The sequence below is a fragment of the Cavia porcellus genome, unplaced genomic scaffold (genome assembly GCF_034190915.1).
Source record: "Cavia porcellus strain 051 isolate PalLab524CR breed Dunkin Hartley unplaced genomic scaffold, mCavPor4.1 scaffold_1, whole genome shotgun sequence".
NCBI classification, from domain to species: Eukaryota; Metazoa; Chordata; class Mammalia; order Rodentia; family Caviidae; genus Cavia; species Cavia porcellus.
Genome location: NW_026947484.1, coordinates 17,977,706 through 18,000,213, shown reverse-complemented (window position 1 = coordinate 18,000,213; position 22,508 = coordinate 17,977,706). Strand labels below are relative to the sequence as shown.

The window sequence follows — 22,508 nt, the reverse complement described above, 5'->3', positions numbered from 1 at the left end:
CAATCCAATCCTATAAAAAATACTGAAGGACATTCTAGAAAGAGAGAGAAAAAAATAACCAGGATTCCAGTAACAGTGGCAAAGAGGCATCAATGAACAGGGCAGACAGTGGAATGAAGGAGAAAAGTGGACAATTAATAGCAGAAAAATAGAATAGCAGAGATGAAGCAGAGAAGGCAGGCTATAATCTTTAATATAGATAGCCCTGATACACTAACAAAAAAGAAACAGGCAGAGTAGATTAGGAGGCAGGATCCATCAAGATTCTCTGAACAGGAAATATACTCAACCTGAAAAAGGGTCAATAAAATGAAAGTCAAAGATGAGAAAATGATGCTCTATGTGACGGGGAACCAGAGAGAAATAGGGACAACTCTCCAACAGCTGCAGATAGGTTGGAAAGTTATGATACTTTTGGGCAGTGTAGAACTACACAGCAAGAAGGAAGGAAAACCTTGTGGCTTTAGTAAGCAAAGGAGGACAGCTCAAGATCAAGCTCAGGGGTAAAAAGGTTCAGCAACACTCAGATAGATAACAGGTTGGCCCCCTAATCTAAAAACTAAAGGAGTTAGTGGGACCCAAAATATACAAAGCATCCTGAGAAGGGGAAAGGTGAAGAATTGCCTAAAAAAGAAAGGCAGAGGACACTGTTATAAGTGTGTCAGAATTTAAAAGCCATAGTAGTCTTATCACTCTGTTTAGCTTGATTATATTTTGTTCCTGCTGTCTCCTCATACTAGATTTGAGGGCACAGACAGCTATCCCCAAAATAGCAGGCTAATCCATGGTAAGTATCCTTAATGTCCTATTAATTTAAATTGAAGCCCTGTATTACCAATATTGTCTTACTATGACTGATCTTATTTGAAGCTGGTTTGTTAGACCACTGTTTTACCTTAACTGATTTTATTCAAATTTGATATGTTTGATAGTACCAAGTCTAAGAACAGAGGCAACTACTCTGAAGATGACAAGATATAATAAGATATCCATTCCAGTTTGATTATTAACTGCTTTTGAAGTTCTACAATGTCTCCAAAGTTGTGTGTTTATTAAAATATCTATGTAATTCTATGTTCAATTATAGTATGTCTGATGATGTGGACAATTCTATTGAAAATAACAAGAGAAAGCATAGTAACTACTGTAGATCACCTAATATTGTGGTTCTTTATGTCTTTTTCATTTCATGTTTTTCTAGGAATTTGTTTTGTTGTCTTGTTATGATCTGTTTTTCTCTATGATACAGAAAGGAAAGATATACATGTAGAGATTCACACATGGGGAGAATTTTTAAACAGTTTACAGGAACAGAATATATAATGCACGTTGTAATGAACAGATACTCTGAAGAAGAAGAGACACTAAGAAACCCAATGCTAATTATGTAACATTATGATATAAAATCTATCAATACTATCATTCACTGTTCAGAGGGATATTAGTCTAGTCTCTTATGTTCAATTACAGCACACATAAAGATAAGAACAGCTACTATGAAGAGAATGAGAGACAATATGGCAGTCATTATTGACTTCCCCAATGTCAGGTCTTGAAGATCTAAAAAGCCTTCATCATCCTGTTCTGATTAGATTAGTTCTATAATGTTCAGTATATATTCAATGTATGTGAAGATGGGAACAACTATTTGGAAGAACACTAGAGACAATAAAATAGACAGTGAAGATCTCCAGTGGACTTGCTTTGAAATATGTGTTTCTTAAAATTGTCTCCTTATGATGTTTTATTATGTTTAATCTAACCCTCTTTAAAATAAAAAAGAAGCATGTTTACAATATAAGACATGTAAGATATACCCATATACACAAAATTTAAACAGGTCAGTTTGAGAGTTAGTGAGAAGTGAGAAAATAATAACGACCCCTGCAATTAATGTGGAAGCATCTTCAAGGTCATGGACCCTGTGTTTTAATTGAAGACAGTTTCCTGTGATGAGAGATCTGGACTGCCATCTACATTTGCAAGAGACCTGGGCGATTAGTAAAGCACGCCTCTGGGTCTATCTTCATAGGTCATGCAGATATGAATTTAGGGACTCCATCTGGTCCCTGGCCTTTCATTTCAGGAGGGTTTCCTGATTGGTTTGCCTCCTGGCTGTTTCTTCTGCTGTACCCTTTTCTTACACTATTTTTGCCTTGGAACCAACAACCATGGACCAAACCCTCTCAAACAGTGAGCTGAAATAGACCTTCTCTCCTTTAAATGATGCACATCAGGTGTTTTGTCCCAGTAATGGAAAATTGAGGAATACACTAACTTGCCAGCTGCCTTCAGAGTCCCCCTTGACCACCACAAGAGAACTCCATCGTGCATTTCTCAGTTCACGTGACAATGTCATATACCTTTGTCAAGTCTGGGACACATATGATAGACAGAACTCTGCTGTTTTTGTCACAAGGGCTTCATGGGGATGCTGGGAAATGGGCTGGATTCCTCTGACTCCTTGGATGGTTTTTAACTTTGACTCCTTGCTTTTTCTATTATTCATTCATTCTTCAATAACATTTTAGAATCTTCTACATACCTGTATCAAAACAGTTGAGACAGTTAAAATAGGCCATGTGATGTGAGTTTAGTACAAACACTATGTAAAGGTACAAGGAGATTGAAAGGAATCCATGTGGCGGGAGGGCTGTCACCAACCAGAACCTGGGAGGCCCATGGGAGGGAGTAGTTACCAGAGCCCAGGCACAGAGGTCTCTCTATAGATAAGGTCATCTTGTAGGAGCTGTGACCTTCTGCCGAAGGATTTAGCCAGACTACCATAATCCTGCAGGGAGGAATAAATAGCCCAGCTTCGTCCTCCTCCTCTGATATCCCGTATTTCCCACAGACAGAGTGGAGCTCTGTTCACTCTGTGGAGCTCTATTCTACTCACTCCTATGAAGTGAACGATGCTCAGGCTGCCAGGACTCATTTATATGGACCCCTTCCTTCGAAGGCTGTAGCAGTGGTCATGTGGTCTTGTAAAATTTCCAAAGGTAACACACTGTGACTGCAGTTGATCAGGTATGCTGTCTGTCTACACTACAACCTTCCCTCCATTAACTTCTGAGCAGAATGACAGCAAACAAATGCCACTAGGGACAAGATCCACAGTCCAGGTGAGCAGTAGTGCTGGGAGGCCAGGATCAACTGGCCTCTTGTGTTGAAAAACCAGCCTTCTGACCCCTGATTTTTTAACAGCCTTGCTGGAGGTCCTCCCTCGGAGACGCCCTCAGTTACTTGCCAAGGTGATATTCCTCTTTGCTACAGTGAAGCTCATACAATTAGCTTTGGTAAAGCTGAGAGGCAACACTAAAAGCAAAATCCCTGATATTTATTTGATGTGTGACAGGTGCACCAAGTCCCAGAAGAGGCCACTCAGCTGCATGGTGAGTCCAAAATGAGGCAGTAAAAGTGCCAGCTGGCAAAGAGAGACTCGAGAATGAAGACACAGAGGTAAACAGAGACCTGAGTCCAGAAGGAGGCGAGACTTCCATGCTCCGGGTCAGAGAGCAGGCAGGCAGTTTGAGTAGCTTCCTTTTCCGTAGGCCAGCCTCTGGGGAAAAGGCTGCCTACCTTTCTCGGGAATGTGAGCACAGAGCCGTGTCATCTGAGGGAATTCCTCAAACGCACCTTCCCAGCGCCTAACCTCCAGATCTGCACTCTGGAAGTCCACTTTAAATGAGGTCCAAAGCCTCTTGAAACTTCTGTATTCTCCACTGTGTGCAGGTTCTCTCACAACAGCCAGACCCCCTTTCTCTCCAGTCTGTCCACCTGCTCCTCCTGCCTGGGTGTCCAGGGCTCTGTGAAGGCTGAGCAGCCCTGTATGCTGTCGCTGACTCTGGAGGCTTTATACACGCACCACTCTGTCTAGAATCCTGCCCGCTGCATGCTAGGCTCACTGTGCTTCTCCTCCTCTGTGCAGCATTTCCTGATACACACCTCCATCCCTCTCTTCCATAGGTGGACATGATTTGCTTCTCCAAAGTTCTTGTGCAGAAAGCTTGGTCCTTGATGTAAAGGTATGGAAGGGAAGAGGAACCTGTGAGAGAGGTGGGTGTCGTGGGAGGTGACTGGACAAAAGCACAGTATCCCCAAAAGGGATTTAAGCTGCCTGGAGACGACAGTTCTAGCTCCTATGAGACTTTTTCGCCCCCGAGAGCAGGATGACATGAGAACCTTTCCCACTCAAAGATAGACGCCTCTTTCCAGCTTCCATAGCCCTATCTGAAGGGTGCTGAAGCAACCCAGGTGAGGACTTCCACTGTGTGTGTCCCACATTTTCCTCCTGGCAGACACAGAACATCTCTGTCCTATCCTCGGGGTATTGGCCTGGCTCCTCGGGATGGCCGAATGCCCACTGGCCTCTCTGACCTCTAGCTGTTCAGTGTGTCCTTGTGTTCAGCATTGCCAGGACTTCACCACAGTTCCTCTCATGGTCCCTCTTCTTTCCGTCACAGCCAAAACATTCAAGGATCCAAGAAAAGGTGTTTCAATCTTCTGGCTGGCCTGAGACTCCCCAGGTAAGGGAGGTATTGTGTTGGGTCACAAATAAAATATGTAACACTGTTAATGTGTGTTTATAGTAACAAAATTCCCTTTACTTTATATTTAAACTTATTAAATTGTTTTACAAAATAAACTGCAGTTTAAAAATCAAATAAGAAAGCTTGTATGTTTGCTTAACAGGTTCATTTGTATATCTCACTGCAGGGCTGCTCCGATTTGAATTCACTTGTCTGCTGTTATGTAACTAACCTCTGTGTGCTCTTGTTTATCCAAGATGCTAAAGCAAAAACAGTCAGTGTTATTTCATGGCTAGATTATTAGTAAGCTCAGTGGTCCATTTTTCTTTCATTATCCCTTTGCTGTTCCTTGAGGATTCTTTTGATTTTTGTTTGCGATTCTCATTCCTAAGTAATATATAATTTTGAATTTAAAAACATCTTTCTTACTCACCAGTTGCTCCCTTCATGGTGCCATCTTCTGTGTGGTGGTATAGGCAGGGGACCCTCACCAGAGTCTCACCAGACAGGGCCACCTGATCTCAGCATTTCAGCCTCCAAAACTTTAGGCTAAATGAGCTTGTTTTCTTTATGAAGTATCCACTATGAGCCATTTTGTTACAACACAAAATGCAGGCACCTTCCAGGGCCCCTCCAGACGAAGCTGACCACTCAGTTCTCTCCTTACATTTTTATACCCTGTCATTCAGTCACAGGTCACATCACTTTAAAAACCAACTTGTCTGTGTCCAGATCATACTGAGATCATATGTAGATCCATTAGGTAGCGGAGCTAAGACTGCTTATGGGTATATAGTTGTTCAAAACAAATGCAAATACTGAGGTTGGTCCTGCAATAGCTCCCTTGGGCTGCCATAGTGAAATGCCACAGGCTGGGAGGTTTAAACAACAGAAATTTGCTTCCTCACAGTTCTGGTTTTTTAACTTTATTTCATTTTTAGACAAGGTTTCACTATGTACTTTAGACTGGCCTTGAGCTCACCTTGTAGCCCAGCTGGCTCTGAATTTAAAGGGATCCTCCTGCCTCAGCCTCTTGAATGCTGGGATTATAGATGTGCACCGCCACACCCAGCTGCTCACAGTTCTGGAGGTTGGCAGTCCAGTATCAAGGTGCTGGCCGAGCTGTTTTCAGCACAGGGCTCTCCCCTTGACCTGCAGATGGCCATCTTCTCCCTTGTCTTCACATGGTGTTTGCTGTGAGAACACACATTTCTGGGCTTGGTCGTCTTACAAAACCCTGAGCTAGTATGGATGAGAGCTCCACCTCAATGGCCTCATTTTAATCCAGTCACCTCCGGAGAATCTAACTTCAAATACTCTTACATGTGGAAGTACTTAGGGTGAGGACTTCAACCTAACATGGGGGTGGGGTGCTGTTCAGTTTATATCAGAGCCTGAGACCAAGATCCAGGGAGGAGCTCTTCCCTCATACGTGAAACTGGGGGGAGAGGAAAAACTGTAGGGAGCAGGAAGGTGGTGACAGGGTAGCACATGACGGCCCAGGCACCGTCTCAGTCAAGAAAAGGCTGAGGAATTTGGCACTGTGGCTACTCATGGGGATGCAGGCAGGGATAGGGCTTAGACACCAGCATGCAATGTGTTTGGGGTCTGATGGCCCGGAGGAGCTGCAACCCAACAGGAGGTTGGCACCCTGGCTCTCTTTCTAGGCTCTGAAGCTCTGGTAGCCAAAGAATAATTCATTGCTCTTGGCATCCACAGTGTCCAATGCTCTGGAATGGCAAAGGAACACAGCAAAGTTCCTGGAAGGAGATCACGATCCCCCGGATGAGACCAGGCAAGAGCTAGGTCACTACAAAGATGGATGATCCTGTCAATTCCATGTTCCTTTTTATCTTGATCTCACACTCTGCCTTGTATTCCTCTGTGTCCTAGCACACACACACACACACACACACACACACACACACAAACTCACACTCCCACAGAGTCTTCTGGTACGAGCAAGCAGTGGTAGCAGAATTTCCATAACACAAATACAGCCTATTTGTCTAAAGTTAGGTTAAAGCAGATCTTCACGGCTCTGTGAGCCTTTGCCTATGAAAGCTGTTAGCAGTAGTGTTTAGGTTTTTACCTAAAAAGCAACATGCTTATTCTTCCCTTTCCTCCAAACTCCCTCAGGTTTGTCTCACCCCAACACTCTTCTTGGGGTAGACAGGCGCCTGGTGGTGGTGGAAGGGGTTGTCTCAGCTACTCTCAGATCTGATCTGTGCATGTATTGCTCGCAGTTCATTGGGCACCAATCCTTACTGTGCTGCTTGACTGTTTGCTAATGGTAGATTTAAAAGTTGCAAGCCTGTGGGGCCTGTCCACAACCCAGGCTGGCTAAACAAAATACTGTCACAAGTGTTTGTCTGAGAAATACAGATGAACTTCTGAATTCTAATTTCTGGGACAGTGGAGGGACCTGGGAGGAAGTGCTATGTCCTGATGAAGGGAACAGGAGGCAGGAAAACAGCCTGGCTGCATGCATCTGGCCAGGCGTCCCCTCCAGGTCTACATGCAGGAAACAGACAACACATCTGCCTGGACCCCAGCCAGCTGCTGTGGAGAGCACATCGTGGCTTGAAGCGTCTCATCACAGGGAAAGGTACTCCTGCTTCCCAAGGAAGGGTAATGATCTGGGTCCCTAACCATGGGGTGAACTCAGCGGCTTTCTGTGACTCCAGGACTATGAAGAAATAAAAACCTGCTGTTTACGCCCCATGGCATGCGGTGATCTCTGTAGCATCCCTAGATGATGAGCACATCCCATTTAGCAGTAAGTGACTTATCTGAAGTCTCCGAACAAATGAGACAAGGACCAAGCACTTTAGGCTTCTAACTTTTTTATTTATTTTTGCCTTCATAGCAAGTTATCTCCTATTTTTGTCTTTTAATAAGAAGGGGAAATACAGACATTTTATACAGAGCATTTGGATAAGTAAAGCCAAGGGTGGTAGTGCACACCTATAAACCCAGCACTCAGGAGGCTGAGGCAGGAGGATCACTGAGAGTTTGAGGCCTGTCTGGGCTCCCTAGTTGAGTTCAAACCCAACCTGGACTACGTAGTAAAACTGTCACAAACCTCCTCCCCACAAAGAAAAGCAATCTTTATTAACTCCTCTTTATTGTCACAATTGTGTATATACCCAGGGTAGGAAATTTAACTTTGGACTAACTGGGTTAACTCACGGCAGAAAATGTAAAACCCTCAAGCCTATTGCTGAAGGGTACAGCCTCTGTCTGTGAGGTCCAGGGGTTCTTCTGGGCTGCCGCAGGCCCTGCTGTTCTGTGGACATGATCCGGTCCCCTCAGAGTGGCCCCAGCATTTCCAGAAGCTTCCTAAGTGCTCATACCCTCTGGTCCAGAGTCACATCCCCCTTGTTGTCTTTCACCCTTTGGGGTCTCCTGCTAAGCCTTCTCGGCCATGTTAAATTAAGTAAGCAGGAGGTCACTGACTTAACACTATGTTCGTACTGTGGGTTCTCAGGAAGAAGCCATAACTAACTGCGGAATGTACTTTTCTAACAAACACCCAGGCACCAGCCAATCACGGTAGCCAGATGATCACGCCATGCCCGGTATTTCAGAACTCACTGCACCAGACATAAGAACTGGCCCCCAAAGACAAAAGATGCCATCAAGTTTTTTATTTTTTTTAAACAAAAAGGCAGATAGATTCAGGATTGCCCAAAGTGGAGCATTTTAGGGATGTACAGGCAGAAGACAGGACGATCCCTGCACTCAGAGGGTGGCAAAGGTGGGCCACAGTGGACAGGAGCATTCCTGGGCTATCTCAGAAGCCATTCGTGCATCCAGCAGCAGCAAAGATACGCTCTCAGCATCAGCGGCCTGAACAACGAACACAGCCGAGATCTTAATGGCTTTGTCCACTGAGGCTGAGCTGTGTGCCAAGTTCACCTAGCTGACAAACACCAGCCATGGCCCCGACGGCTGCTGCCACACCAGGCCAGATCCTGACAGCTGAACCAGCCAGAAGCTCAGCGATCAGGCGACTTCTCTATGTCGCTCGGAGTGCAGCCAATAAAAGCTCATGGCCCACGCTGTTCCGGGGAGCTCTCTGAACCTGCCCAGAGTCTGAGTGATGCCCAGTTTATGGCATCTATGGCTGTTTTATATTGAAACAAAAATCTGTTAAATTTAGTTTGTTTAAATGTTTTGTTTAATGACTGGCATGGCCACTGCCTCTCTAAGTGCTGCTCCTATTAGTCTGGAATCAGGGAGGCCCCAGTGCTTTCTGTTGTGTGACTTTGCCCCCAAAAGCCCCTCGATTCATCTCCCTGCTCCCCAAACACTGAGATCAGTGACTCTGAAAAAATGATAAAAGGAAACTGCACTGAGAATAATTTACAGCTCCCACTCATGCTCAGACCCACCTAGAGACTCTCAACACTGTCGTCTTCAAAGGATTCGGCCTGTACAACAGCCCTTGGGACCTGGGTCAGCAGGGGAAACAGATGCGGCTCTGAAAAGAGCACCAGGGGGCGGGGCGTAAATTGGAATGGAAGAAATTCCACCTGTATGCTCACCAGCCTCTAATGGGAAATTAGATCACTGTGCAAATACAAACGTGGGTCACAAACCAAATCAGGACCAGCAGTGCCCCTGAATGTCATTGTCACTGACAGAAATCATCATCATTTTCTTACCAAATTAAAGTTGTTGCAGGCACCACTAAATATCATTTACCCTTCTCACTCTGAAATCACAGTACCTGTTGGACCCACTGTAAGTCTTGCTCTGTAATATAGTAACAGTTATGCATACGTGCACTACCAATTTGCTTCTATAAATATGTGAATAATTGTATGTATCTGAGTGGTTTTCTTATATGATCCTGGGTATTTTACTGTAAATACTAAACAATATTTTTCTGAGGAGGTCTCGGTGGACTTCAAAGGATCCCAGGAGAAAACAAGGCTGCTGATCAGAAAGGAAGAGGTGCTGTCTGTCATTCACCCAGGATGAGGGTATATGGCTGTCCCCAAGGAGGGTGGTCCTGCTGCCCTGGGGAGCAGGATGCAAGGTTAAGGGAACAGAAATCTCATCTAAACCTGCTTTTCTCCCAGCTTCCTGGCTTGAGGTGGAGCTCTCAGGCTAGGGGACAAGACACGCAGAGACAAAAGAAATCACTTTTGGGAGGTTCTGAGAATGTTCTGGGCTGCTTTGCACCACACATGAGAGTGAATGACACAGGGCAGGAGGAACCCTTTCCACATTCCGAGGGCCTCAGGAGGGGGCCAGGTCACACAACAGATCAGGTCCTCTTGGCACTTTTTTGGAAAGTGAATCTTGCAAAATACCGAACAGGGACACTGCAGATAACTCACCAGAAATGTGTCTTTCAGGCCCATGCTTGCAGCCAGTCTCAGAAACAGTGAGACTGTAAAGGGAAGCAAGGCCTTGTGTGAGCTGATGCATCACTACTGTGGCATAAATGAAAACACCAAGATTAGTGTCATTTCTCCCAGGGAAAGATTGTGACATCACAGGGTTCTTGGAAGGCCCATCTTTCCCGACCTGGCACATCTGTTCAACCAGAGGGGTTTGCTTTGTTTCAAGGAAAGAGAAAGCTTAGAGGGGTGTTTGGCAGGCTGCACGGCTGTGGGAATGCACCTGGGTACAGGATGAGGGAGACAGGAAGCCAGAGAAGGAATGGTGTAAACAGCTACCTCCAAAGTGTAGCATCCTCTTCACGGAAACAGCTGTCCTGCAGCTGGGCATGAAAAGTAACCTAGAGCATAGCTGTATGTTTTGCTAGGATGGGGGTAGTTTAGTCAGCTTGGGCTGACATAATATATTATGATGGACTGGACAGGAATTGATTTCTCACAGTTCCAGAGGCAAGAAGTCCAGGATCAGAATGCCAGCGCGCAGGCTCTGGCGAGGGCCCTCTTCACAGCCACAATGGCTTCCTCACATTGTGGTCTCATGTGGCAGGAAGAAGGAAGCCAGCTCTCTGGTCCCTTCTAGAGACACAAATCCCCCATCCTTACCACCTAATCACCTCCCAACGGCTTCACCCCAGATGCCAGCAGATTGAAGATTAGATGTCAACATCCAAATTTTGGATGGAGAGAACACAAGCATTGAATTCATAAGAAGAGAGAGTGCTCCCTTTGGGACGTTGCATGTCAGAGCTGCTTGCTTTTCTTCTTTGTTTCCCTGACTGTCTTCTTACATGGAGGAGTGAGGTTGAAGGGAGCTCGGAGAGAGCAGAGCTGAACCTGCAGAATAAGTGAGTGGAGGGACGGCAGAGGGTGGGCAGAGAGGCAGTGAGTTTCAGCAACTTGGGGTACAAAACTCAGGGGAAGGGAAGGGAAGATGGAGGGGGAGGACAGTTTAAGACATGTGAATACCATCTGTGGGTTGGCCTTCCTTTCATGTTCTTTACAAAATGAGCCTAAATAATAAAATTTATTTTTAACTACCCTTGGCTACTGAGTTGTGCTTCTTTAATGTGAATAGTGCTTTTTAAAAAATATGAATCTGCACACAGCCTGAGTTAAACAAAACCTATAGATAAATTAGGGCAAAGTCTATGGTCAATAAAGATAGTATAAATAAGAATTTAGTTTATCAAAAGCAAGTTAAAATGAGATACTGTAGTTTACCTACCAAACTGATTCAGCCAGCACATAGAGGAATGACCTCACAGACACACTGCTGATGGGGAAATGTTGGTGAAAGCGATTTGTAACATCTACCTTTCCTGTGATTCATTACTCACACAAGTCCCCAGTGCAGCAATCAGCTTTCCCAGTGCTAGGTAGGATGCACAGCCCAACATCAAGCAGCTTAACAAAGAAAAGTTTGATTTAGCTCATGGCTGCGGGGCAGTCGGTCCATTGTACGCTGGCCTAATGGCAGAAACATGGCGGACGAGCATGGTGGAGAAAACTGCTTAGTTTACAACAGCCAGGAACACAGCAGGGATGAGTGCCAGATAGGAAGGAATCAGGGACTAAATACAGCACCCACGGGAATGCCCTGAGTCCCACTCAGACACACCCAGAAATGTGCTTCTCCCATTCCTCTGTGGCTAACCAGCCAATGAAGGTGGCACAATCAGGCTTAACCAGCACACACAGGTAGGACTCTGCTGTGAGGGATATGTTAGTGACAAAGACCAAGACCTATCTGCAAGAGCATTTATGACCGCACGCACACACAGGTGTGTGTACCTAAACTAACAACTTCGTTCCTCCAAACACAGTATTAGTCAAATAAATTATGATACATCAATATGAAAGGATAGCAGGCACTTAAAATGATTGTAAAGTTCAGTGCCTGTGAACTAATGGCCCCTGGGTCTTGGTGTGGGCAGACGGGATGACTGTGAGAGATTTGAACAGAGACCTTTCTTTGTTTTATTGCTTTGGAGGTGGTTACAAGATTTTACACAATATCCCCAAATCATCAAACACTGAACTTAAAACTGGTCAATTTTATTCTAAATTACAACTTAAAAACAAAACAAAGGGTAAATGATATTTTAGAATAGCAGACAGATTAAAATGATAAATCTTTAAAAATTAATTTTATAACAGCATGTTAGATTAAAATTATTAAATTATAGGGAAATACTATGAAATCATATGGAAAATATACAATAAAATGCTAACAGTTATCTCTGGGGAGATGAGATGATTGAGAAGTTATCTTTCTGAATTTGGAGGTTTTATTCCCTATATTTCATAACCTTTTCCTCAACAATACAGACAGAGCTCATTAATTATGATGGCCTCTGTCTTTCAACAAGAAGAAAGTACGTGAATATGGGAAATACAGCCAGGAAAAAGCAACCGGAAGTATTCAAGCTTTGGAGCTGAACGCTTCTCATTCAGCAGAGACCACGTCCTGTGTCTCTGGAAGCAGTGGGCTTGCATGGGCTGTGAGTGTTGACCAGATTGTCGGTTGTTTCTCTTTGTGTTCCCTCTCTCTTTTTAACAGAATTTCCAATATTTCTCTGGGCAAATGTTCACCCAAAAATCAAAATTATGCTGCCTAACATTCTTTGAAAGTAGGCGTGAACAAGTGGCAAAAGTTATGGGAATGCCATACAAATAAAAATGGGTTGAGAAATTTTCCAGTGTTTCTCATAAAGGAAAGGTTAGAACGCTGGAAGCCATTTCCTTCCCCAGGCCACTCTCACTCGGACCGTGGGCGTTGGGGCGGTCATCTTGGATCACAAGATGAAAGACATAAAATACAGAGGTGGGGTACTATGATGGGAAGCACCTGGAGTTCCTGACTATTATGGAGCCCCTGTACTACCCCTGAGTACCTACTCCCACTGTTAAGTGAGAGAGAAATAAAATGTTATCTTGTTTTGGTCACTCACTACTACTTTGGGCATCTCTGGCATAGCATTGTATTCCCAAACAAAACTTTCAGCAGAGAAACCCAATAGGAAATAGAAATATATTCATCTGAGTCTTGAAAACTGAAAATCTGTAAGAATTCATTCTAAGTAATCCCAGAATATTACCTAAAGTATTAAGAAAGGCGATTATTGATAGACAGTAATATAATCCTGTATTTTAGTGCCAGACATCAGATGAAAAGATTTTTTTAATCTTACATTTTCTTTCAGTTTCTTAAGAACCCAAAACAAGCCACGAGAAAGGGATTGACCAGGTCTGCTTCTGGGACTACATCCGTCAGGGAATCCAGTGATCTCTGGGAAGGTTCAGATCTGACTCAGAATACACTGCCCATACACAGATGGATGACGGTAGACACGATGAGAAACTGGCATAATTCCTAACTTTCTCTGAGCACATATTGCATGCAGATATTGTGCTGCCTGCTTTTATGTAAGAGCTCAATCAACGCCAAGACACCTTCACAACAAGTTTAGAACCCAAAAGCTGGGGCCAGCAGACAACTGAGTTAGCTTCAGCCCGTGTTCACGGGTCGACCTCGTGGTGCCCTTGGAAGTCCGGCTTGCAGGCAGAAGCAAGCAGCAGTGTCCCATTTTTGGTTGAAATGCAATTGAAACAGCTCATTGATTTTTGTTTGTTTGTTTCTTTTTTAAACCTAGACCCCTATGACCCAACAAATTGTCAGCACACAATTGAAAGCAGTTTTAACACAAAGGCCTCTGGAATCTGTGCAGGAATAAGACGTAATAGAAGCAGGCAGGAGGGAGTGAGGGGCCACCCTTGCTATCCGGATTGTCAGTCACAGTAACGGGTCTGGGTAAGAACACTGCCTCCTCGGCATTCAGTCTATCTTTTCTCTCCGGAAGCTCGGAACCACCTCTATTACTTCTGTGGTACATTAACATTTATTTGCCTTTGAGGTAGATTAAATATTTTACTTCAAGTAGGAAATATTTTCATGCCTGAATATTCATTTTTTCACTGTTGATTCAGATGATGAATCAGAAAATACAGGTAAGCATATGCCTCAAACTTGAGGTCTTCCCACCTCAGTCTCCCTCTCCCAAATATGGGATTCCAGGTGACTCTGGGTAAATGGTGCATTGGAGAGAGGCCAGGAAGCTGCGAGTAAGCAGTGATTCTAAACAAGAGGCCGTAGTTAGGGCAGCCTTGGAGCCCCCTGAAAAAGCCCAGTGAGCCTCGCAGAGGAGCAGTGGCTCTTAACCCTGGAAGAAAATTTTGAAAACTCCCAGCCAACGACCCCGAAACACTGTACTTGGGTGTGCTGAACTCTGTGAAGCCAGGACACCTGGATGGACCACAGGAGCGTGCCAGGGCTTCCTCTGCCCTCATAGTCCCTTTAAGAGGATCCTCCAAAAGAAATGCAGGTCTCACAGATCCCTCTGCAGCAATTTTATCAGCCAGGGAAGATTAACGGGGACCACAGGACTGGAGCCTGCAGGCTGTCACAGGGGGTAAACTATCGCTGGGGTGTTTGCTCAGCCCTGCTCCCAAACCCAGACTCCCATCCCTTTCCCCAGCTCCGGATGCTGTCTGACTGCCTATGGTCTGACTCACCAACTCCTCTGCTTCCTGAGCCTCCTGCTTACGTAGGTAACTCACTCTGGCTTTCTCCTGTTGACTTGTTTGGGGTCGGTTTGATTCCCAGGGCAGACAGAGCCTGAAGCATGGAGGGAGCCATGTTTTCAATCTCCTCCTGGGATATTCAGACTCCAGTCACTGCACACGCAGCCAGGAGTAGACACATGAAATAAGTATGCAAAAGTGGGGAGAAGCCAGAGGCTGGCAGAGGAGGTACAAAGGCAGGAAGGACAGCAAAGCCGAGAGGACAGCCCCCCGGAGATAACTATGGGAAAGAGAGACAGGAACACATCAGATGTCGGAGGGTGCAGTGTGCATCTCAGGCAGCACCAGGCCGTGCAGACGTGTGGAGGTGGCTCGGGAGGCCGTCCTAAGACCATGATGAGCTGCACCTCGGGCAGCAGGAGATGGGTTCCCCCAGATCAGCGACAGTGCATTCAGTTTATTGAAAGATATCTTTACCATTAAAACTTTGGTTTCTCATCAAATAGAATACAATTTTTGTCTGACCACTAATCCTTTAGGTGTATGGTTATTGAGTTCTTAATGATTTTTATGTTAGTCCCCTTTTCTGTCCATACTGTTTATAATTCTACATGTGGAGCTCACACACATACATGATGTGTCTTAGTTGTTTGTTTTGTTTTGTTTTTGTATCAGGAATCAAATTCAAGACCTTGCCCTTGCCAAGCGTGAGCTATGCCACTGAGCTACATCCCTGGCCCTTCTTCAAGGTTCAGCGCTATGGAAACTGTGGTTATTTCCAGTTGGCCAATGCTGAGAGGCTTGCATTGCTTCATTTTTAATTACAATGCCACTATGTGAAACCCTAAAATCTACTGGTCTTGAATAGAGCTTCTTAGCCTTAGGACTGTTGGACTTTTGACTTGAACAATTCTCTCATGGTGGGGGCCAGTTGTGTGCATTGCATGATGTTAAACAGCCCCCCTGTCCTCAACCCACTGGGTGCCAGTGACATCCACTCCCTCCAATAGACGTCTTTGTCTGCAGAAATGTCCCCTGACATCGCCAAGTGATAAGTAGGGGCAAAATCCATCTCGACTGAGAATCACTGGTCTAGAGATCTGAAGTCTAACTTTAGGCCAGTCACTGCAGCCTGCATGGTCCCTGCCAAAGCCATGCTGGGATTTAACTGCGATTGTAACAGTACTAAGGGGCGGCACCTTCAGGAGGTCTAGAGGTCTTCAGACTCCAATGTCAGGATGGGTTGACGCTGTCACTGAAGTGGATTAATCCTCACGGGAGTGGGCTCCTGAGAAAGGATTTGGGGGAGCTCCTTTGTCTCTCTTGCTTGTGAGGCCTTTTGTCCTTCTACCTTCCTTCTGCCTGGAAAACAGTCTTTTACTCATAAATTTCCCAGCCTATGGTATTCAGTCATAGCAGCAGAAAGCAAAGACCCCAATCCTACATAAACTGTATGCGATTTAAGTTTCCTGATGCTTTGGCTAAATTGTGGGCACTGGCTCCGCAGGCCTGGGTGTCCTTGGAATAAGCTTCAAGGAGATGCTGCTGCTGCTTCTGTGGCTGCTGCTAATCTAGGAACACTTTTAAATAGCCAGGCCATAAACGACACAAACACAGAAGCGCTGATTTGAAGGGGTCAGGATTATTGCAGATTGCAGTCCACGCATTTGAGAATTGGTCTTGACCTCTGAGTATTTACAGAATCACTTTGTAACATTTCACAGAATTCATGGATCAGGAGCCTACAAACACCCTGAGCACTGTAATCTGTGAGCTTGTCAGCACAGCCTGCATTAATTTATGTAATATTATTCACCTGGAGAGCTGTTTCGTTAATTGCCACATTGTCAATCCTTTCAACTGCAAGAGGACCAATTCTACTTTTAGTTGGAAACTAACATTTCTACTTGGTCAGGGACACTTTATTATAAGCATATTCTATCATCTAATCAAAGTCCATTTTTGGATCAAAGCAAATGTTCCTTTAAATATCCTGTCCTACGACTGACATGAATTCAAACTGTTTGCCCAGATGAGCCTCACAGGATGGAACAGATGCTATTTGGGAGAGTGGAGCTGAAAAATACATTTCTCAAAATGTGAAGGCACTTTCTCCAGATTACATAACTGGAAGTACATGGTTTCCCTTGGTGTCTTTAGGGGATTGGATTCAGGACTGCACACAGCAGAATCTGAGTGCTCCAGTTCCTTGTGTAAAGCAGCACAGCGTTTGCACGTAGGCGCTACACATCACATCTTCCTGTACCCTTCCCTCACCTCTAGGTTATTTATAATACCTGACGCAACGGTAGCTACATTGCTTAGGCAATACTGACAAGAAAGAGGTACCCCGGGGATCATGCACACTCACACTTGTAGCAGCACACTTTACAATAGCTGGATCTTAGAAATCGCATCTGTAGATGGCAGGTGAGAGGATAAGGAAGATGTGAGACACACACAGTGGAGTACTGCTCTGCCATAAACAAAGATAAACTTTAGGCATTTGCAGGAAAATGGATGCAACTGGAAAACAACATTAAGTGAAGTAAGTCAGACGCACAAGCATCTGTACGTCTGTGAAGCAGATGTACGTAGTTTCTCTGGTATGAGAAAATGTATACTGCATACAGTATATATGCTAGATAAATAGGAAGCAGGGAGAAATTCAAATAACTCCAAATTAGTCTGTTAAAATTATTTTAAAATAAGTGGTAGGTTTGTTTCATTTTTTTAAAAGTCTATAGAATTTAGTATGGATGCATTTTTTTCCAAATATTTTCAATCCAAAGATGGTCGAATTTGTGGACCTGGAACCTGGGGACACAGAGGGATGACAGTTTGTCCTTTGGAGTGACACCCTCAGAAGACTATCCAGAAGAATATCACTGCTAAGGATTCATTCATTCCATCCACAAACACCACTGAGCCCCGTGACAACAAGGTCTCCGTCAGAGCTGGGTTGGCAAGCTGACAACACCGGGGACAACTTCAGCCCAGGGAAAGGCCCAGAGGACAGTGACATGCTGGTGACCTGGGAGCTGCTGCAGCTGCTCAGGGCCTGCCTCTCTGGAGAAACGTTGCATAGAAGCTGAGATCCTCCTGAGAAGGAGATGTCACTACAAATTCTGGAGGCAGGCATTTCAGCTAAGCAAAGTCAGGAAATGTAATAGAAAAGCAAGAAGAGCACACTGCAAAATCAAGAGCCACAAAGGCAGGATTTGTCCCTGCTTAGCCCCTTGCTAGCTCAAGGGAATTGAACAACATTCCCTGATCTTTTTTAGGTCTCAGTGTCTGCAGAAACAAGAGGGTGACCTAGATCTGTGGTTCTCAAACTTGGCTGAATATTGGAGTAACCTGGGAAACTTTCCAAACCCTGATGACTTCATTGGTCTGGGGTATGACTTCCAGTGAGGGGGTTGTTAGCAGTCCCCAGGTGCCTCTCAAAGAGCATGGGAACTATATTATCTGTGAAGAGATGCTCCATCCTACCTCCTGCAGACACAGGGCAGACGCTGTGGACAGTAAGTGGCCTCCATAGCTCAGCCTCCGTGGGCCCCTGGACAGCCAGCCTTTCCTCATAGGGAGCTGACCCGGATTTGTGCATTCTTTCGTATCATTGTTCTCCCTGGCAAGGATTGGACTGTTTGCTTATTTAACCACAGGGCTGAAATCCCATCTTGGGCTGCAGTCCTTTCCCAGCTGGAGGAGGGAAGGTGATATTCCCTGCAGGGTTTCTTTCTGTCTCCCAGCCTCTCCACAGCAAATGCACCTTTCCATCCTTCTCAACTGGAGCAGAAAGAGAGGGCGGCAGTCACAGGCATTTCATGAAATGAAGGCGGACGCTCAGGTGCCTCTCAGCTTGTCAGCCGGGTAAACTCAAGATGAATTTAGATACCTTGAATGCAGACCATCACTGGATGACACACAGTAAGAACAGGTTTCTATCTTCAACTCTTCCCCTGTCCCTTTTAAAAATTCCCCAAGACATAATGCCAAAAGACAAAGAGTATTTTCAAAAGCCAAGGCTCACGAAGGGGCTTACTTTGTGAATGGCTGAATTCCAGCCCAAGAAGATTAGCTCAGTTAAATCCTTGGCCTTAAGGTATGGCCTGACACACAGGCCTGCTGAGAGGTCAGTGTCCTGTTCACAGATCTTTCCTAAACTCCTAATGATAGCAACTCAATCTGCCAAGGAAGCAACACAGGGGGAGTGCTAAGTAAGCCTGGCCTCAGGGAACCCCCACAGAAACATGCATGAGCTAATGAGCTACTTTAATTCTTCCAGTTGTCCTATTAAATGAGTAAAAAGAAACTCATGCAGTTATTTGCATTCATTTTTATTTTACCCCGTACCGCACACCAATATTATCCCAGCAACACATAATTGGTATAAAACCTGTTTCCAGTGAGAGACTTCACACCCCCTTTTTTCTTAGCAGGCCTCCGTATCCCGTGAGGGTTTCCCAGCACTTCTCTGGCAGAGTTGGGTACATTTAGAAGACCCCACATGCAGAGGAGTCTCAGAGGACTGAGTTTGCTTTTGCAAACCCAGTAAACATTTCTTTGAATAAATAGGAAGCAATATTATGCTGCACAGGTAAGTGGGTTGGCAAATTTATTTTTCTGTTGAAGATGTCGTGTTGTGAGCAGCCCACACAGGCTGTCAAAACAAAATACTGTAAACCAAAGCAAATTGATTTCTCACAGTTGGAGGCTAGGACATCCAAGATCGAGACAGATTCAGTGCTTGGTCAGAGCCACCATCTGCTCAGGGATGGTCCCTTCTTCTAGGTGTGGTTTCAGGCAGTAGAGAGGCAGGGCAGCTCTTTGGGGCTTCTTTACAAAGCACTAACCTTATTCATGAAAGGAGACCCTCTCTCAACAAAAACACAAATAAATTAGCCCCTTCCATCCTCAGCCCTCACCATCTCCCAATTCCACACCCATGGGATTAGATGTGAGCACAGGGGGCACAGACTGCAGACCACAGCAAAGGCTTTGGGACCAAACAGATCTGGGCTCAAATTCTGCCTAAGTCATCTGATTTTTAGACAAGCTATTTGCCTTTCTGAGCCTCACTGTCCTCAGCTGTAAAATGGGGAAAATTTCTCCTCATCAGGCTCTCATGATGACCATCCACTGTGGGTCTCCTAATTAACCCAAATTAAGGAAGCCCTATATAAGGCTGCTTAAGATAAGAGACAAAGCTCCAGTGTAACTAGGCTAAATTGTTACATGCAAGAGCTATGTCAGCAGGGAGGGCAAGTTTTTAGTAAACTTAGCACTAAATGTGCTAAGTACTTGACTTAAAACTGAATGGGAAAACACCCAACAGAGTCCTGATCATCAGTGAAGATGAATGGGCACAGAGTTCACATAGGGAAGGTGACCTGCACACGCTGAGTCCATGATAATATGATAATACGATGTCATTAACAGAAGCAGAAGCTGTGGACCTGGTTCTTATGAAAGGAAAGCTTGGGAGCCTCAACCAACGCCTACGGGAGCCCACAGAGATCACGTGTCTAGTGTGTCCTTGAACCTCACGGGGACTGGTATTGGGAGCAAGTTGCCACATCAGCTGTTAACTTGGCCCCAGAATTCAGCTTTACCTTTAATGCTTCTTGCAGCTGACTCTTGTCTGCTACAACAGAAGGCTGTGATCTCCTCTCTTCAGCTCCCATTGTCTGATAGGAGTTAAACACTTTCCATCCTCTGCTCCATGAAAGTCTCCAATGACAGCTGCACTCACGGCAGGCAGTTGGGTGAATCTGCGTGGCTGCCTTCATAAGAAGGGTGAGGATTTTCAGTGCAATCCCTATTCAGATTCCAATGGTACTTTCAATAGAACAATCCTAAAACTCATTTGGAATCACAGAAGACTCTGAATAGCTAACACAGTTTTGAGAAAGAAAAAGTGGGAATCATCACACACCCTGGCTACAAATTATAATAGAAAGCTGTAATAATCAAAACAGGATGGTATTGGTATACAGAAACAGGGATATTAAGCAATGGAATCAAGAGAAACCAGAGATAAACTCATGTATCTGTGGTCAACTAATTTTTGACCAGGGTGTCAAGAATACACAATGGGGAAAGGAATACATAATAAATGACACTGGGGCTGGGCATGGTGACACACACGTGTAATCCCAGCACATGGGAGGTTGCAGCATAAAGATTGCTGTGAACTTGAGGCCAGGCTGGGCTACACAGTTAAAATCCAACTGAATTACAAAGTGAGATTTGGTCTTACAGAAAGCAAAAATGTTCCCCAATGCTTGGGAAGCCGAAGCAGGAAAATTGTTATGAGATCCCAGTCAGCCTGCACTGCAAAGTAAGACCTTGCCTCAAAAACAAAAGGCAAATAGATAAATAATCCTGGGACACTTTAATATCTACATGCAAAAGGATGAAACTGGACCCTTGTCCAATGCTTATGTAAAAATTCTGAAGCTGAATAAACACTTAAGTGAAACCAAAGCATTTCTACAAGAAAACAAGACAGAGCTCCTTGACACTGGTCTTTCCAAAAAAAGCAAAAAGCACAAGAGACAAATGAGACTCTATCAACCTAAAAAACTCCCTCACGATACACAAAACAATTCAAAAGATGCAGCAGTGACCAAAAAGGAACGGGAAGAAATAGTTGCAAATCTTAGCTAATAAGGGCTCAGTAGTCCAGATACATAAGAAATGTATACGTCAGCAATAATAAAATCCAAATAGCTTGATTAAGAAGAGGACACAGAATCCTTCCCCAAGGGAGACACATGAAGGACGAATGTCACACATCGCTAGTCATCAGAGGGGTGCAACTCCAGCCCACGCAGAAATACCGCCTCCGCCTGGAAGGTGGCTGTTACAGGAAATGAACCAGCGCTGAGGAGGGTGAGGGGACCGGAAGCACTTGGACGCGGCTGATGGAAAGGTACATTAGTGTGGCTATTCTGGAATGCAGGCAGGGGCTACACAGCATAGTTATAAATAGAACTACCGTGACTGGCTGTCCCACTTCTGGATTAGGTCTCTGGCAATTGAGATCAGTATTCTCGCCCGTGAAGTGTTACTCACCGAAGCTGAGCTACAGAGTCTAAGTGTCTGTCAGTGGATGAGGTAAGGGTATTGGTGCGTGCACTAGAATATTATTCAGGCCCCCCAAAGAAAGAAATTCTGCAGTTGGCAACAATAGCGACAAACCTGGAGGAGGTCATTATGTTAAGGAAATGATCCAGTCTTGGAGACATAATACTGCATCATTTCACTTCCACGTAGAATCTAAAGAAGTCGAACTGACCGGAGCAGAGGTGGAATTGTGCTGGAGAAATAAAGGGAGAGGCCTTGGGAAGGTGCCAGCCCTGGCTGAGAAGATGAGCGGGCGGGCAGGGAGTGGGCATTTAAAGGCTGCGTTCCTCACAAAGTGTACTCAACCCTCAGCCCATTGCGCTGTGCACACTGAAGGTTTTCAAGTTCTGACAATGAGATATTTTGAAATGAAATAAGGAAAGTAAAGGCTGAGAATGGGCGGAAATGAAGAGCGATCAAAGTTGGGTTGGTAACATTAGGATACTGCCATATTACAACCTTCAAAAGTGTACTGTATTTTTGAATGACTAAAAGCTTTTAAAAGGCAAAAAAAAAAAAAAAAAAAAAAAAAAAACCCTAACAGGATTTTAGCAGGGGTAGTGAAGGAGGTCGGAGAGCGAGGCAGGGGCTGCCTGAGAGCTCTACTCGCACAGCTTTGCGGTGAGCCTGAAAAGTCTCAATAAATAAATAAACATAAATAAACAGGGCCTCTGTGAAAGGGCTGGGAGAAATTCCCCAAAGAGCTGGAGTAGGAAATCAAGCCACAACCCCAGCGCGAGGCACTGGCCGCTGCTGTACTGAGCCCAACTTAGTTCTGTTTTCCTTGGTTTTAGCCATAAGGAGACTTGGTATGAAAAGGCTTTCCAAGAACTACAATAACTTTTAAAGA

At 44.8% G+C, this 22,508-nt stretch overlaps 1 long non-coding RNA gene across 1 annotated transcript; it reads left to right on the top strand.

The window, feature by feature from the left end:
• The first annotated feature begins 4,240 nt into the window (after window positions 1-4,240).
• On the top strand, window positions 4,241-8,886 carry LOC134475434 (uncharacterized). Its single transcript, XR_010046546.1, has 2 exons — window positions 4,241-4,529; window positions 6,252-8,886. It is a non-coding gene; the product is annotated as an uncharacterized LOC134475434 (long non-coding RNA).
• The last annotated feature ends 13,622 nt before the right edge of the window (window positions 8,887-22,508 follow it).